The sequence below is a fragment of the Oncorhynchus kisutch genome, linkage group LG11 (assembly GCF_002021735.2).
Source record: "Oncorhynchus kisutch isolate 150728-3 linkage group LG11, Okis_V2, whole genome shotgun sequence".
In the NCBI taxonomy this organism is placed as follows: Eukaryota; Metazoa; Chordata; class Actinopteri; order Salmoniformes; family Salmonidae; genus Oncorhynchus; species Oncorhynchus kisutch.
The window spans coordinates 51441806-51455791 of NC_034184.2; positions in this window are offsets into that span (position 1 = coordinate 51441806).

Here is a 13986-nt window from a genome sequence, read left to right on the forward strand (position 1 = left end):
AGGGAGGAGCGTCGGGGCTAGTCGCATTAGAAGGGGTGGGAGTTGAGATGTTGGATGGGCAAGGAGACATGGCTGAGTCAAATAGGAATCCTGACCTAATGAAGTGCTGATTTAAAAAGCTCAGCCATGTGCTACTTCTTAGTCACAACTACATCATCAACATTAAGAGACATGAGTGTTTATTCTCCAGGTCTTTTACCGTTTTCCAGAACTTCTTGGTGTTAGACCCACAGAGGTAGAACTGCTCCTTAAAGTAACTAACTTTGGCCTTCCCGGATAGCCTGAGTGCACTTATTTCTCTTTTGCCTGAAGTAGAGCCAGTCAGCCTGAGTATGCGTGTGCCGAGCCTTTCGCCAAATGGAATTGTTGAGGTGGAGTATCTCTGCCAGATCACAGTCGAAACCAGCAGTTGAACCTGTTTTTAATTCTCATTTTCTTTATGGGGTTGTGTTTGTTAACAATACCTCTGAAAATATAAAAAAACAAGGTCCAAGCATCTTCAACAGAGGGGATCAAGCTGATTCTATACCAATTTACAGAGGCCAGGTCATGAAGGAAGGCTTGCTCATTAAATTGTTTTAGCAGGCGTCTATGGCAAATCAGGACAGGTCATTTCACTGAGCAGCCATTATGAACACAGGCTGTAAAACAGTGATCACTAAGGTCATTAACTAAAACATCAGACTGATACCTATCAGGATTATTTGTGAGGATAACATCAAGAAGAGTTGGCTTTTTGGGGTGTTTTGGAGTCATACCTTGTGGGATTGGTAATAATCTGAGAAAGATTTAGGGAGTTCCATTGCTTTAAGACTTTTTCAGGTGATTTAAGCATTTCACAGTTTAGGTCACCTAGCAGGACAAATTCAGACTTGGTGTAAAGGGGCCAGGAGAGAGCTTAGGGCATTTATAGGGTACAGGTCGGTGCTGATGGTGGACAATAACACCCAGCAACAGTCAACAAAGAACTATTTGAAAGTTTAATGATTAAAACTAGAAAATCTAATTGTTTGGGGACAGACTTGGTGGAGACAACCAAGCACTGAAAGTGTTCCTTGGTAAAGATTTGGACCTTTGGAAGATCTGTCTTGCCGAAAAAGATTATAACCCGAAAGGTTAACATCAGTGTTTAAAACACTCTTTCTTAACCTCTTCTCAGTAATGACCAACGAATCTGGATTGGAGCTGTGAACCCACACTTTCAATTGAACAATTTTAGGTAAAAGGCTTCTAGTGTTAACATGCAGAAAACCCAGGCTTTTACAAGAGCAGATATCAGAGCACATCAGAATTGGCGCTAGCAACAGTAGATGGGCCAGGATATACATGCACATTTCCAGATATCATCAGTAGTAATACAAGCAGGGCACGACAGAGGACAGGGAGAGCTCTGCAATGTTGATTTATGACATTTGAATGTGTATTAGATGGCAACAAGATCATATTGTACAGTAATTTCATCAGGTAACATGAATATAAAGCCGGCGAGAGATGATTAGAATTGGATGAGAGGCCCTGTAGTCCCGAGTGTGGGAAGATCAGTCTGTCCCACGGTTTGGTAAACAAGCAAGTTCATAGTCAACAAAGCATGCAGGAGTCATGAGGCAAATTACATAAAGCACAATAAAAAAAATACGACTTGGGGCTAGCCATTGTAAGTTCAGAGTCACTCCCCCATCATTTGGGCTAATGGGTTAACCAAGAGAAGGAACAGAGTGTTGTGTGTGAAAGTGATAAGGGAGCACTTGGGTATCGGCACTGTATTGGGTCCTCACTCATAAGCTACGCTTTCCAATACTATTGTGCCGACTTGAATCAAACCGTACTGTGCTGGATCTGATTCCCTGATTCACATTGTCCTTTTCAGCACAATTCCAGCAGGTATGTTGGATGCGTACGCAGGCCAGAGCAGTACGGCTCGGCTGGGCTCAGCTCAGTAGTGTGAAAAGGGTAGGCTATAAATGCACCTGTGCGTCTGCAGACTGATCAAGTGTTTACGTTCTGAAGTGAGGTAGAGGAAAATGACCTTCCATCCAGGTTCCTCTATCCTCTGAAGTCAGTAAGTTCAAGCTCGAGCTTCAGAAAAGCTGCCCGGCACTCTCCTCTCTTAGGTTACCCTGGTTAAGTCCCAAACGGCACCCTATTTCTTATATAGTGCACTTCTTTTGACCAGAGCCCTATGGGTCATGGTCAAAATAAGTGCACTATAAAGGAAACAGGGTGCCATTTGGGACGCAACCACTCTGTACCAGAAGCCTCTGAGGTAATACAACCAACAGCCCCAGAACTTATGAGAGTGTCAATGCAGGTGGAAACACACTAATTATGTTAAATCTCCTGTTTAGATTCTTGTAGTCGCTTTACACTCTGTCTCCTGGTATTTCATCAGAAGCTTCTTGTTTCACTATTTGACTGGTCACTCTGTCTGAGATGTACGGCCCTCATTTTTGTGCTTTTTTTGTTATTGTTGCTATTTTAACGGTTATTACAGTGACCGCGGTCATTTTGCTGACTAATAACCGTCATCCAAAATTCCATAACCGTCACAGCCCTAACTGTAAGACTGAAGTATTTTTATGAATAGAGATTTTGTTGGCACAATGGTACGACTTACAGGGTTAGAGTAGAGTAGAGTCCACTGAAATTAGAGTCTGTCCTCAACTGAGAGATGTGGCCACATCCTCTGCGGTACTAGGTCTATAAGATCACCTTTCAATCAGACTGGTGCAGCCCATTAGTTAATTATCCCTGACCTTGGGTGAGTAGGAAACCTCTACACATGTTTGGTGCAAACCTTTAGCCTATGTCCATTTGACTTGTAATTCAGTTGTAATTGATTTTCCTCAGGATTTGAAACTATGTCAATCTAATTTATACCTAAATGATTGTATTGTAACCTATACTTGTTATTTTGGAAACATGGACTTCTATGTAAAGGCCCCTAAAGAAAGCAAGGGAGAGGGAGTCCAGTGACAACTCACCCATACAGCGGAAGCTCCTTTCTCTACGGGAGAGTCTTTCATCCGGGCCTCGGGTTACTGTGTTAATAAGCACAGGGCTCAGAGAAGGACAGACGAGGGGCACACACACACACATTCTGTGACAGGCACGTGCGCACACACACACACACCACCATCCTATGGAAACAAAATGGAAGGATGAGTACCATCATTCATCTACCCATAATTCCTCTTTTTATTGCGCTCGCCGATCCACTCCCGTGTGGCATATTTCTGACCATTCTGGCTCTCCCTTTGGAATACTTTGCTGTCATTCACCCACACCGCATCTCACAAAAAGCCCTCTGGTCGGATCTGGACTCGTGCTACTACAACATGGAAGCAAATATCCAAGCTTATTGGATTCTATAATAAACTAATCACATTGTATCAACATGGGTTGGGTGTAAGCTTTCCACATGCCTGAAACACATTTCCATCAATGGAAAAGCAGCATGTTTTACTGCCACACTTCCATCTCCACCTGTCTTTGTCTTGAAATTGTTTTTATATTATTAAACCCTCTTTGGGCGACATGATTGGCATGTATAGAAACAAATGAATTATTTTGGATAAATAATCCTGCCCTGTTTATTTTCTTTTGCCAGGCTGATCTGGTTTTTGGGGCTATACCAGTGAATTCATCACAACCCACAAAGACCAGAAGTCCCTGTAGTTTGTCTGGATGTGATGAGGCGTGTAAGTCTGTCTGGGTGGGAAATATACAGAGTTAGTTACTTCATGAAAATCTCCTCAAGAACTGAAACGCTCTCCATCATTCAAACTTTGGATAGGCGTGCCGCCCTGGACTTAAGTTGTTAAGTGGTAGTAAACCTTTGCCACTTGACTTTTAGTTGGTAGCTTTGCCACTTTTAGTTGGTAGCTCTGCCACTTTTGTCAGTTGCTTTGACATTTTTGTCGGTTGCTTATTTTCTGGATTTGATGAGGTGTGTAAGTCTGTCTGGGTGGGAAATATACAGTTACTTACTTCATGAAAATCTCCTCCAGAACTGAAACGCTCTCCATCATTCAAATGTTGGATAGGCGTGCCGCCCTGGACTTAAGTTGTGAAGTGGTAGTGACTTTTAGTTGGTAGCTTTGCCACTTTTGTTGGTTGCTTTGCCGTTTTTGTCTGTTGCTCATTTTCCACTTTTGGTTTATGCAGGGTGTTTGCACAGCACAGTACCCTGCGTTGCAGCTTACCTCTTTCTTAATCACGGTATGTTTTTCCAACATGTCTGTTTCAAGTGGTCTATTGTGCTCAGGATGTAACTTGATGTTACTTTTATTATCCTGAACCACAGGAAGCTCAGGTTCTTTAAGATGTAAGACGGACAATTGAATTTGAAAACCCAGACAGGCCCTGACCTCAACCTCTATCGCTTTCTAGACTACCACCCTCCCACTGGCTAAATACAATCTCTCTCTCTATCCCCCTCTTCCTCCCTCACTCTCTCTCTCCCCCTAGGTAGAATACAGCTCTTGCTCTATAAAGAAACTATAGATGGTTTCACATAGAAAGGCACATCAAAAGTAATGTACTGTATTTGAGTTTTGTATTCCACTTCGTTTTGGGAATTTATCTCAAACAGATTCAAAAGGAAAACTATAGGCTGTCTGACTAGGCGAGACTACCCAGCAAACAGACGACATTCGGCGACGTTCCCATTATGTCCCTTAAGCGTTTCAGCATGACGTTATCCCACTGACGAGCTCTCTGGGAGTTACCAGGTTATCACTGAGGACCATGTCAGGACATTTTTAGGACACTCTCAGGACTTTCATTTGACTAGTCCTTAGGATGTTGCGTGGTGGTCCCACGCAACGTTCCCAGTTTGGGAACGTTGTGTCATGGTTCCCTGGAGGTTTTGTCTAGTTCCTGGTTTGTCTTGTGGACGTTTTTAGGATGTTCTAGGGACGTTGTTTCAGGGTCCCCTGGATGATTTGTCTAGTTCCCGGTTGATCCCTGGAACGTCCCCGAGGACATTTTTAGGATGTTCTGGGACATTGTCTCATGGTCCCCTGGAGGCTTTGTCTAGTTCCCGGTTTGTTCCAATGACATTTTTAGGACATTCTTAGGATGTTTACTGTTAGCGTGTTTAATTTAGTTTAGGCCATGCTACCACTGAGTCAGTCTCTGCTGCTGAAAAGATTCAAATCAGATTAAATCAAATTGTATTTGTCACATGCGCCAAATACAACAGACCTTACAGCGAAATGCTTACTTACTAGCCCTTAACCAATAATGCTTTAAGACGTTTTAAGAAAAAAGAAAAAGTGTTATGTAAAAAATAGATAAGAAAAAATTGAAAAAGTAACAAATAATTAGACGGCAGCAGTAAAATAACAAGCAAGGCTATACACAGGGGGTACCGGTACAGAGTAAATGTGCGGGGGCACCGATTAGTCGAGGTAATTGAGATAATATGTACATGTAGGTAGAGTTAAAGTGACTATGCGTAGATTATAAACAGAGAGTAGCAGCGGGGTAAAAGAGGTGTCTGGATAGCCCTCAGGTGGCTTGTGGCAAACTTTAAACAACACTTTTTATGGATATCTTTAAGAAATGGCTTTCTTCTTGCCACTCTTCCATAAAGGCCAGATTTGTGCAATATACAACTGATTGTTGTCCTATGCACAGAGTCTCCCACCTCAGCTGTAGATCTCTGCAGTTCATCCAGAGTGATCATGGGCCTCTTGGCTGCATCTCTGATCAGTCTTCTCCTTGTATGAGCTGAAAGTTTAGAGGGACAGCCAGGTCTTGGTAGATTTGCAGTGGTCTGATACAGTGCCTTGCGAAAGTATTCGGTTCCCTTAAGCTTTGCGACCTTTTGCCACATTTCAGGCTTCAAACATAAAGATATAAAACTGTATTTTTTTGTGAAGAATCAACAACAAGTGGGACACAATCATGAAGTGAACGACATTTATTGGATATTTCAAACTTTTTTAACAAATCAAAAACGGAAAAATTGGGCGTGCAAAATTATTCAGCCCCCTTAAGTTAATACTTTGTAGCGCCACCTTTTTCTGCGATTACAGCTGTAAGTCGCTTGGGGTATGTCTCTATCAGTTTTGCACATCGAGAGACTGAAATCTTTTCCCATTCCTCCTTGCAAAACAGCTCGAGCTCAGTGAGGTTGGATGGAGAGCATTTGTGAACAGCAGTTTTCAGTTCTTTCCACAGATTCTCGATTGGATTCAGGTCTGGACTTTGACTTGGCCATTCTAACACCTGGATATGTTTATTTTTTAACCATTCCATTGTAGATTTTGCTTTATGTTTTGGATCATTGTCTTGTTGGAAGACAAATCTCCGTCCCAGTCTCAGGTCTTTTGCAGACTCCATCAGGTTTCACTGTACTCCTTCCATTTCAATATTATCGCTTGCACAGTGCTCCTTGGGATGTTTAAAGCTTGGGAAATCTTTTTGTATCCAAATCTGGCTTTAAACTTCTTCACAACAGTATCTCGGACCTGCCTGTTGTGTTCCTTGTTCTTCATGATGCTCTCTGCGTTTTTAACGGACCTCTGAGACTATCACAGTGCAGGTGCATTTATACAGAGACTTGATTACACACAGGTGGATTGTATTTATCATCATTAGTCATTTAGGTCAACATTGGATCATTCAGAGATCCTCACTGAACTTCTGGAAAGAGTTTGCTGCACTGAAAGTAAAGGGGCTGAATAATTTAGCACGCCCAATTTTTCAGTTTTTGATTTGTTAAAAAAGTTAAATATCCAATAAATGTCGTTCCACTTCATGATTGTGTCCCACTTGTTGTTGATTCTTCACAAAAAAATACAGTTTTAGATCTTTATGTTTGAAGCCTGAAATGTGGCAAAAGGTCGCAAAGTTCAAGGGGGCCGAATACTTTTGCAAGGCACTGTATGTGACAAATAAAATTGGATTTGATTTGAACATGTTGGTATTACAGACTGTCAGAGAGAGGTTGAAAATGTCAGTGAAGACACTTGCCAGTTGGTCAGCGCATGCTCAGAGTACACGTCCTGGTAATCCATCTGGCCCTGTGGCCTTGTGAATGTTGACCTGTTTAAAGGTCTCATTTACATCGGCTACGAAGAGCAGGATCACACAGTCATCCGGAACAGCTGGTGCTCTCATTCATGTTTCAGTGTTACTTGATTCGAAGCGAGGATAGAAGTAATTTAGCTCGTCTGGTAGGTTCGTGTCACTGGGCAGCTCTCGGCTGTGCTTCCCTTTGTAGCCTGTAATAGTTTGCAAGCCCTGCCACATCCGACAAGCGCCGGAGCCTGAGTAGTACCATTCGATCTTAGTCCTGTATTGCCGCTTTGCCTGTTTGATGGTTTGTCAGAGGGCATAGCAGGATTTCTTATAAGCATCCTGGTTAGAGTTCTGCTCCTTGAAAGCTGAAGTTCTACCCTTTAGCTCAGTATGGATGCTGCCTGTAATCCATGGCTTCTGGTTGGGGTATGTACGTACAGTCACAGTGGGGACGACATCATCGATGCACTTATTGATGAAGCCAGTGACTGATGTGGTGTACTCCTCAATGCCGTCGGTAGAATTCCGGAACATATTCCAGTCTGTGCTAGCAAAACAGTCCTGTAGTTTAACATCTGCTTCATCTTACCACTTTTTTGTTGACCGAGTCACTGGTGCTTCCTGCTTAGATTTCTGCTTGTAAGCAGGAATCAGGAGGATAGAAATATGGTCAGATTTGCCAAATGGAGGTCGAGGGAGAGATTTGCACGTGTCTCTGTGTGTGGAGTAAAGGTGGTCTATTTTTTTTTTGCACATTTAACATGCTGATAGTAATTAACTGATTTAAGTTTCCCTGTATTAAAGTCCCCGGCCACTAGGAGCGCCACCTCTGGAGGAGCGTTTTCCTGTTTGCTTATTGCGGAATACAGCTCATTGAGTTCGGTCTTAGTGCCAGCATCGGTCTGTGGTGGTGTATAGACAGCTATGAAAAATATTGATGGAAACTCTCTTGGTAAATAGTGTGGTCAACAGCTTATCATGAGATACTCTACCTCAAGCGAGACCTTGAGACTTCCTAAGATTTCGTGCCCCAGCTGTTGTTTACAAACACACATAGGCCGCTGCCCCTTGTCTTACCAGAGGCTGGTGTTCTATCCTGCTGAAAAAGCTTAAACCCCTCCAGGTGTAAGTTAATCGTATCGTTGTTCAGCCACGACTCGGTGAAACATAAGACATTAGAATTTTTAAATGTCCCTTTGGTAGGATATATGTGCTCGTAGTTTGTCTATTTTATTATTGATGATTGTACGTTGGCTAATAGGACCGATGGTAAATGTAGGTTACCCTCTCGTGACGGATCCTTAGAAAACCAGGACCGTCATCCACGATATCTCCGTCTTTTCCTCCTGCGAATGATGGGGATGAGAGCCCTGTTGGGCGTCTGAAATCAATCTGCAATCCAGAGATTGTCATAAGGAGCTATTGTCTGTAACGCTCCGGGTGGAGTCAGACGCAGGAAACAGAGAGTTCACTACTGTGCTATTTAATGCACTCACGAAACACTGGGTGCTCAAAAACAAATGCCCCAAACACGGGGGACGAAAACAGTACAGCAGAATACACGACCAGGAACAAACACGTTTGTCTACTACCTACACGAAGGTTACAATAATAATCCCGTACAAAGAAACAGGCGGGCTGGCTGTCTAATTAAGCCCAACTAATTACTAACATACAGGTGCTAACAATAAACATACAAGGAGGGGGAGGAAAAGAAAATCAGTGGCAGCTAATACGACGACCGCCGAGTGCCACCTGAACGGGAAGGGGAGCCACCCTCGGTCGAACTCGTGACATTGTCCAAAATGTATGCAACTTTGGGCATCATTTCAAATACAATAATCTTAAATTTGTTTAGTTTATTTGTTCCTAAAATCATAATATTTTACATGTCATCACATATTTAATATTTTGAAAAATATCACTATATCTCGAAGACCTAAAAGATTAGCCATTTTTTTTTTTTTTTTTTTTTAGATTGGAAAATGTTTTCATTCCAATTTTCTTTTCCTTTTTTTGACTAATATTGAATACAATGCTATAGGTTTTTATCAGATATCAAGGTAAGACCCAGATGCAGACCGTGTTGAAGTAACAATGTTCATTACAGCAACAGGGGAAAAGGTACAGGACGGCAGGCAAGCTCAGGGTCAGGGGCAGGCAGAGTGGTCAGACGGGTGGGTACAGGGTCAGGACAGGCAAGGGTCAAAAACCAGGAGGACGAGAAAACAGACACTGGGAAAAAGCAGGCGCTGACACAAAAACGCTGGTTGGCTTGACAAACAAGACGAACTGGCAACAGACAAACAGAGAACGCAGGTATATATACACAGGGGATAATGGGGAAGATGGGCGACACCTGTAAGGGGGTGGAGACAATCACAAAGACCGGTGAAACAGATCAGGGTGTGGCAGGTTTAGTTAAATTTCAGTAAGGTAAATTGTTAATATTCATCTATGCATGAGATGTCATCTAGTCCAAAAAGTACATATGATAGATATTGCTATACTCATATGATATATTGGTACAATATCTGAAATCAATATATTTGGGATTTTGAGTAGTTTTATTAATACATTGGAATAATATACAATGCCAGTACTGTAGTACTGGAGAAGGCATACTATATGTTTGCATCCCAAATGTCACCCTATTCCATATATAATGCACTTTTGACAAGAGCCCTGTGGATCAAAAGTAGTGCACTTTAAAGGGAATATAGTGCCATATGGGATGCAGATTATGTTAGTTAGTGACAGATGTAGCTGACACATCACATTAGCTGTTGCTTGCTAACCAGACAAGCTGTGTGTGTGTGTGTGTGTGTGTGTGTGTGTGTGTGTGTGTGTGTGTGTGTGTGTGTGTGTGTGTGTGTGTGTGTGTGTGTGTGTGTGTGTGTGTGTGTGTGTGTGTGTGTGTGTGTGTGTGTGTACGCATGTATTTGTGTGTGTGTGCGTGCATGTATTTGTGTGTGCACGTCTGTTTGTGTGCGTTCATTGCAGGGGTGTTTGGGCTTAGCTGTTTTGTCTACACCTCACCCACCTCTGGCCGTAATGTGGAGGACATTAGTAACCTGCTGGGCCTGAGCCTGGCTTAACACAGAGTGGCACCGGCTCCAAAACACTCTCCACGTCTAACATTACATCAGCTTTCACAAACAATATGTTCAGAATAGCACCATACTAACATTCCTCAGTGCCCATGCACTGTGACACACACATCCTTCCCTTTATAGTGCACTATAAAGGGAATAGAGTGCCATTTGGGAAACAGGTTATGTTAGTTAGTGGCAGATGTAGAAGCTGGAAAAATGACACCTCACATTAGCTGTGAGACAGGCTGTGTGTGCATGCGTGCGTGCATGCGTGTGTGGCTCTGAACTCATTCATGGTGTTGGATACTTTGGCCTCGATCACAGCAGACACATTTCCAAGAGTTCAAATATTTACATTTGTCCAATCAAGCAGCAGACAGTAGCGCATATAGTTCAGTTAGGTCATCAGTGTCCCACTCCCAGCTCAGAGCTTAAGGGATCCAGTACTGTACTGTAGCTCACAGAGTTGGGACCAAGTCATTGTTTTACAAGTCACAAGTAAGTCCTCAAGTCTTAGCACTCAAGTCCCAAGTCAAGACCGACAAGTCTCAAGTCCTAAACTTTGAGTTTCGAGTCCTAAACAAGTCATAATATGCTCTTCACCAAATGTAATACGATTTCATATTTTTAACAAGAGTAATAGTTAATATATTACATTTACGCAAATCATGAATGCTTTTCAAAAATATATACACTTCTCAAAAAAGAAATGGAACACTAAAATAACACATCTTCGATCTGAATGAATGAAATATTCTTATTAAATACGTTTTTCTTTACATAGTTGAATGTGCTGACAACAAAATCACACAAATTATCTATTGAAATCAAATTTATCAACCCATGGAGGTCTGAATTTGGAGTCACACTCAAAATTAAAGTGGACAAATACACTACAGGCTGATCCAACTTTGATCCTTAAAACAAGTCAAAATGAGGCTCAGTAGTGTGTGTGGCCTCCACATGCCTGTATGACCTCCCTACAACGCCTGGGCATGCTCCTGATGAGGTGGTGAATGGTCTCCTGAGGGATCTCCTCCCAGACCTGGACTAAAGCATCCGCCAACTACTGGGCAGTCTGTTGTGCAACGTTGGTGGATGGAGCGAGACATGATGTCCCAGATGTGCTCAATTGGATTCAGGTCTGGGGAACGGGCGGGCCAGTCCATAGCATCAATGCCTTCCTCTTGCAGGAACTGCTGACACATTCCAGCCACATGAGGTCTAGCATTGTCTTGCATTAGGAGGAACCCAGGGCCAACCGCACCAGCATATGGTCTCACAAGGGGTCTGAGGATCTCATCTCGGTACCTAATGGCAGTCAGGCTACCTCTGGCGAGCACATGGAGGGCTGTGCGGCCCCCCAAAGAAATGCCACCCCACACCATGACTGACCCACCGCCAAACCGGTCATGCTGGAGGATGTTGAAGGCAGCAGAACATTCTCCACGGCGTCTCCAGACTCTGTCACATCTGTCACGTGCTCAGTGTGAACCTGCTTTCATCTGTGAAGATCACAGGGCGCCAGTGGCGAATTTGCCAATCTTGGTGTTCTCTGGCAATTGCCAAACGTCCTGCACTGTGTTGGGCTGTAAGCACAACCCCCACCTGTGGAAGTTGGGCCCTCATACCACCCTCATGGAGTCTGTTTCTGACCGTTTGAGCAGACACATGCACATTTGTGGCCTGCTGTTGGTCATTTTGCAAGGCTCTGGCAGTGCGCCTCCTGCTCCTCCTTGCACAACGGCGGAGGTAGCGGTCCTGCTGCTGTGTTGTTGCCCTCCTACGGCCTCCTCCACGTCTCCTGATGCACTATCCTGTCTCCTGGTGGCTCCTCCATGGTCTGGACACTACGCTGACAGACACAGCAAACCTTCTTGCCACAGCTCACATTGATGTGCCATCCTGGATGAGCTGCACTACCTGAGACACTTGTGTGGGTTGTAGACTCCGTCTCATGCTACCACTAGAGTGAAAGCACCGCCAGCATTCAAAAGTGACCAAAACATCAGCCAGGAAGCATAGGAACTGAGAAGTGGTCTGTTCAATTTGCACAACAGCATGTGAAATTTATTGTCAATCAGTGTTGCTTCCTAAGTGGACAGTTTGATTTCACAGAAGTGTGATTGACTTGGAGTTACATTGTGTTGTTTAAGCGTTCCTTTAATTTTTTTGAGCAGTGTATATTTATTACTTTCCAAATTAACTTTATATTTCCATAGAAATACATGGGTAGCCATGAACCCCCCCCCCCCCCTCCCCATAGTGATCGACTATCAAGGATCGCTATGGGGCTCAATCGGGCGATGTAGGCTTGTACACAATCGCCCAACCTTAACACACACAGACACACACATACCCTCTGTGTCTCCCTGACACAGAAGAATCAGTCGCGCACACACACACTCACACCGTCGACCGTTATGGATGTTGTCCCCATTCCCTTCCTCCTCTGTCTGTCTTTCCCAGCTTCAAATGCACTTTTGAGGTGGTTTATTTTCATCTAGATTCTGTTTTGGACCACTTCAGTGGTCTCCCCCTGTTTTCTCCTTGATTAATTTTCTCTTGCTCTCTGTGTTAAGCATTGCAACTGAAATGACAGCCATACAGCGGTCAGAACCAGGCTACCGTCATAGATTTATCAGTGAACATATGACCGGAAAAGTGCTAAAAAGTCTTCTGAGATCTAATTTTCAGTTTTATTAGGTTCATTCTAAAAACAAAAACCAGATATGTATTATTAACAGTATAAAATATAGAATACATTTTTAAAAGTTTCGTAAAGATGTTATGAACTATTCTCTTATTGATGCTCGAGATCATTGGTTATATTATAAAGAGCTATTGTTGGGCTACCTACATAATACTGTATAAATCTACACTGAGTGTACAAAACATTAGGAACACCTGCTCTTTCCATGACATGATCCCTTATTAATGTAACTCGTTAAATTCACTTCAATCAGTGTAAATTAAGGGGAGGAGACAGTTTAAAGAAGGATTTTGATTGAGACATGGATTGTGTATGTGCCATTCAGAGGGTGAATGGGCAAAACAAAAGATTGATGTGCCTTTGAACGATGTATGGTAGTAGGTGCCAGGTGCACCGGTTTAAGTGTCAAGAACAGCAACGCTGCTGGGTTTTTCTCACTCAACAGTTTCCTGTGTGTATGAAGAATGGTCCACCACCCAAAGGACATCCATTGACACAACTGTTCAACGCATTCAACACCTTGTAGTTCATGCCCCGGAGGGCAAAGGGGGGTGCAACTCAATCATATTATTAGGAAGGTGTTCCTAATGTTTTGTACACTACAGTAGCTCTTTATTTCTATAAGTGAGGACTCTGTGTATGATTCAATAGCAGTCCTTTAAATGGGAGGCATCAACGCAAAATGATATACATGAGGATGAGGCGTCCCAAATAGCACCCTATTCCATATAGTGAACCACGATAGGCCCTGTTCAAAAGTAGTGCACTATAAAGGGAATTGACTGCCATTTGGGATGCAAATTATGTTAGGCAGAAGCCACTGGAATACAAGGAAAATCTGTATAGAGATAAATTTGATGTTGATTCAAAAAAGCGGAATAATCACTCACACTCTATAATACAATCAAAGCCCTCTAGTTATGTCTAGCTTACTCAATGCAATTCTTGCTTCAGTGTTTGCACGGCTATTCTTTATCTTCTGTAGTCACAGTACCCAACCTGACCACGATTATTGAATGAGCTTATATAAGGTGGATGATGAGCTATGCATCTTGATAGGCAAGCTCCCTGTGAACACACTCCTCAGTTGGGTAGTATGTAATATATCGCTGGCTGGATGATATATTTCAGGCCCGTGAAGTAGAATGG